At 38.7% G+C, this 5,182-nt stretch overlaps 1 pseudogene; it reads right to left on the reverse strand.

Annotated features, from left to right (window-relative positions):
• Positions 1 to 2,149: 2,149 nt before the first annotated feature.
• Positions 2,150 to 4,253, reverse strand: LOC141498563 (heat shock cognate 71 kDa protein-like; annotated as a pseudogene).
• Between the last annotated feature and the right edge of the window lie 929 nt (positions 4,254 to 5,182).

Here is a 5,182-nt window from a genome sequence, read left to right on the forward strand (position 1 = left end):
GTTGTTCTCTGCTCATCTTGGGTGTCAGGGTCACTTTCCCAAGCTTTAGGCTTTTTCATGTTGCTGTTTTAACAGCTAATTCTAGGGTTTGGAAGTTTTTACTACCAAGCTGGTGTGATCTTGGGAAAGGTGTGATCATTGCTCTGATCCTTAGCTATGAAAGGTTCTTGGTCTCAGACTCCCTTTTAGCTGCATGCTCTAGCACTACTATCTGCTCATGATCAGTGATTAGGGTCCCTGTGACCAACCGTTCTAATGTCCACCCTGGAACTGAGACCTGGAAATGAGTATAAGCAATTGGATTGTCATGCAGTGCCCAGTTCTGTGCTAAGTGTAAGCACAGGTGTCCCCTGTAAAGTGTTTCTGACCTCATGGCCCGTCTCATCATCTCTGCAATGAGAGCTGCTGAAACTGCTGCTGTTGCTACTATCATCTCCTCTAAGACCTACTGCTGGCTTGTACCAGAAGTGTGCTGAATCATTCTGCCTCCTCCACTCTAGTGTTATAGACCTTTCTTTAAGATGTCCAAACTGTCGTATATGTATGTCATGGAACACTTTTGTTCTATTAAAAACCAGGAGGGATGGGAATTCAGGGAAGCCTGGATGGATTTGCATGAATTGATGCTGAGTGAATTGAGCAGAACCAGGAAAACACTGTACACCCTAACAGCAACATGAGGGCAATGATCAACCTTGATGGACTCGCTCATTCCATCAATGCAACAATAAGGGACAATTTTGGGCTGTCTGCAATGGAGAATACCATTGGTGTCCAGATAAAGAACCATGGAGTTTGAACAAAATTCAAGGATTATTTCCTTTAATTTAGGAAAAAATCTTGCTATCTTATTGTCTGATCTTGTTATCTCTTATACTTTATGTTTCTCGCTTAAGGATATGATTTCTCTCTCATCACACTCAATTTGGATCAATGTACAACATGGAAACAATGTAAAGACTGACAAATTGTCTTCTGGGGTAAAGATTACGGGAAAAACTGTAACACTCAAAATAAATAAAATCTTTAATTAAAAAAAGATGTCCTAACCTTCTTTGGACTGGAAAAAATGTCTCACCTTAAAATTTTATTGGCTATGTTGCTCCAGACTTCAATTTAAGGTAGTATTCTAGAGTTGTTTGCAGCTGAATGTTGGGAGAGCATGGTAGTAGTGTTTCAACATCTTTTCTCTACTCTTAGAAGTATACATCATTAGATATTTTGAGCATGAGCATTTCTTTTTCTTCTAGGAGATCTATGATCTTTAACTTGTTTCTGTGCTTCCAGATTCAGTTACAATTTGTTTCTCTTGTGTAGTGATCATGTATTCTTTTAACATTGTTCATTTTGATTGTCCTTCACTTCTGTATATTTGTATTGCCAAACACATCTCCCTTTTTCTGCTCTGGAGAGACTTTTCATCATGCATTGTATGTAAAAACACTTAAATTTATGTAATCCTAATTGTGGGTTTGCCTCAAGATTTTGTACAGGGCCATCTTCCCTTCTCAATACATATTTTCTCATTTTGCAACTTCATCAGCTCCCATCAGTTTAATCGTTTCTATGTATGCAACTAGATTTCACTGCATTAGTTATGTTTTGTGCAAAAACATGTTTGCTAAAATAATAAAAAAATATTTGCTTAAGAATCTATATAAAGAATATAAATATATACATACACACATATATATGTATTTCTATGAATATAGCATATATAATCTGCTTCTCAAAATGTTTAAATGGTATAATCCTTAATATTAAGGTCATGGGGACATTTAGAATTTTTAAGGAATATTACCTAAGATGTTGATATAATTCTTATTACTACCAGATATCCCCCCCCAACTTTCCCAATAGTTTTTAGCAAATGGGTAGTAATTTTCTCACTAAATTATTTTCTAGTTTATCAAAAACTGTTTTTGACTCTCAGATTAATGATTTTTCCCTCCTATAATTTTCCCCATTGAGCTAGTTCTTTATTTTTTAAAACCAAAACAAGTGATTCAATGAATGCTCCCGTTTAATGGAATTTGAGGTCTGGAACTGCTATTTATTATTTTTTTATAGGTGTCAATTTTAAATACTTTATTTTCCAGGACAAAGAATTGCATTTCCACCCTTTTACAGTACTAATAAAGTACAATGTTGTTCACTTCTCCCTCTGCACACATTCAAGTATTCAGAATGCCCAGATTTATACAGTAGCTTAAATGTTACTTTTAAACTGGCTACTGCCTTAGCTAAAATTTGAGTCCTTCAATTTTTGGAAAGTTGTGTGGAATGCTCTTTCTTCTGCTTTGTTTAATCAACTTCTTCAATTGTGGGTCCAGAAGAAGCACCTCTGGATGGGGCTGCTGCACCCCCTGGAAACCCACCAGGCATTCCTCCTGGCATGCCTCCTGGCATTCCCCCTGCACTCTGGTATAGATTAGTAATAATGGGTTTGCAGACCTTCTCCAATTCTTTTTGCTGATGCTCAAATTCTTCCTTCTCAGCAGTCTGGTTCTTATCCAGCCAGTTGATTATTTCATTGCATTTGTCAAGAATCTTCTGTTTGTCTTCATCACCAATTTTCCCTTGCATTTTTTCATGCTCTATGGTAGCCTTTATGTTGAAAGCGTAAGATTCAAGGGAATTTTTGGAGGACACCTTGACTCTCTGCTTCTCATCCTCAGCCTTGTATTTCTCAGCTTCCTGGACCATACGCTCAGTGTCTTCTTTGCTCAGACGACCTCTGTCATTGGTGATGGTGATCTTGTTCTTCTTGCCTGTGCTCTTATCCACAGCAGAAACATTGAGAATGCCATTTGCATCAATGTCGAATGTCACTTCAATTTGAGGAACACCTCTGGGTGCTGGAGGAATTCCTGTGAGCTCAAACTTGCCAAGCAGGTTGTTATCCTTTGTCATGGCTCTTTCACCTTCATAAACCTGAATAAGCACACCAGGCTGGTTGTCCGAATAGGTGGTGAAGGTCTGTGTCTGATTGGTGGGAATGGTGGTATTACGTTTGATCAGAACTGTCATCACACCACCAGCAGTTTCAATTCCAAGGGAAAGAGGAGTGACATCCAAAAGCAACAAGTCCTGCACATTCTCAGACTTATCTCCTGACAAAATGGCAGCCTGGACAGCTGCACTAAAGTCAACAGCCTCATCAGGATTGATACTCTTGTTGAGCTCCTTGCCGTTGAAGAAGTATTGCAGAAGCTTCTGGATTTTGGGAATGAGAGTGGAACCACCCACAAGGACGATGTCATGAACCTGTGATTTATTTAGTTTAGCATCTCTTAATGCCTTTTTCACAGGGTCCAGGGTGCCACGGAAAAGATCAGCATTCAGCTCCTCAAAACGGGCTCGAGTGATTGATGTGTAGAAGTCGATACCTCCATAGAGGGAGTCAATCTCAATACTGGCCTGGGTACTGGAAGAGAGGGTATGTTTTGCACGTTCACAAGCAGTGCGGAGACGGCGAACAGCCCTCTTGTTCTCACTGATGTCTTTCTTGTGCTTTCGCTTGAACTTGGCAATGAAATGGTTGACCATATGTTTGTCAAAGTCCTCTCCACCCAAGTGGGTGTCCCCAGCTGTGGACTTGACCTCAAAGATGCCATCTTCAATGGTAAGAATGGAGACATCAAAAGTACCACCTCCAAGGTCAAAGATCAACACATTTCTCTCAGCACCAACATTTTTGTCCAAGCCATAAGCAATAGCAGCAGCAGTTGGCTCATTGATGATATGGAGCACATTGAGACCAGTGATGGTTCCAGCATCTTTGGTGGCCTGACGTTGGGAATCATTGAAATGGGCAGGAACTGTGACCACAGCATTCGTGACAGTCTTCCCAAGGTAAGCTTCAGCAGTTTCTTTCATCTTAGTCAAGACCATTGAAGATACTTCTTCTGGGTAGTAACTTTTGGTCTCCCCTTTATACTCCACTTGGACCTTAGGTCTGCCTGCATCATTCACCACCGTGAAAGGCCAATGCTTCATGTCTGCACAACTGCATCATCGAATCTTCAACCAATCAGATGTTTGGCATCAAACACCGTGTTGGTGGGGTTCATTGCAACTTGATTCTTTGCAGCATCACCAATTAAAAATTCTGTGTCAGTGAAGTCAATGTAGCTTGGGGTGGTCCCGTTTCCTTGGTCATTGGCAATGATCCCCACTTTCCCATGTTGGAAAACTCCCATACAGGAGTAAGTGGTGCCAAGATCAATGCTAACTGCAGGTCCCTTCAACATGGTTACTGGGGAGTCAGAGGTCGTCGCTGACCACACTGGAGGAGAAAAAGGGCTGCTGCTGCTGCGCTGAATCTATTTATTCTTTAAACCTTATTTTTTTACTCCTGTTTTTCCTTTAATATTACAGATTATTTTGTTTTTTCTAAATAAATTCTGCTACTTATCTATTAAGTTCTGTAAAGTGTCACTATGATATTTTATTTGACATAGTATTAAATGTTTTAAGTAACATTTTATAGTCTTGTCATTTAAATTTTATTGATAAGCACACTTGATTTATCCCCAGCCCATTGAAGTATTTCTTTACTTAAGAAACATTTTGTAGGGGCAACTAGGTGGTTTGGGGCAGCTAGGTGGTGCAGTGGATAGAGCACCTGCCCTGGAGTCAGGAGGACCTGAGTTCAAATCTGGCCTCAGACATTTAATATTTGCTTAGCTTTGTGGCCTTGAGCAAGTCAGTTAGCCCCTTGCCTTGAATAAATAATATTTTGAAAAAAAGAAGCATTTTGTAATTGAATTTTTGTAATTATTTTATGTGCTTGGTGGATTGATCTGCAGATGTTTTATATATCTTATAGTTATTTTGAATGAGGTTTCCCTTTCTGTTTTTGCCTTACATTTCATCATCATTATATGGAAACATTATTGATTTTTGGGTATTTTAATGATTTTTTTGTTTTGTTGATTATGAATTTGCTGAACTTATCAATTATCTTAATTGGTATCTTTGTTGATTCCCTTTAGAATTTTATAAGTAAACTATTATATCCTCAGCAAATAAGAATAGTTTCATCTTCTCTTTATGCATACTTACAGCATTGATTCCCTGCACTTATCATTATTGTTTATGTTTCTAGAATTTTATCAAATTATCATATAATAATGACAAAATAGACAACTTTGTTTGATCTTGTATTTATTGGGAAAGC

The sequence above is a fragment of the Macrotis lagotis genome, chromosome X (genome assembly GCF_037893015.1).
Source record: "Macrotis lagotis isolate mMagLag1 chromosome X, bilby.v1.9.chrom.fasta, whole genome shotgun sequence".
NCBI lineage: Eukaryota > Metazoa > Chordata > Mammalia > Peramelemorphia > Peramelidae > Macrotis > Macrotis lagotis.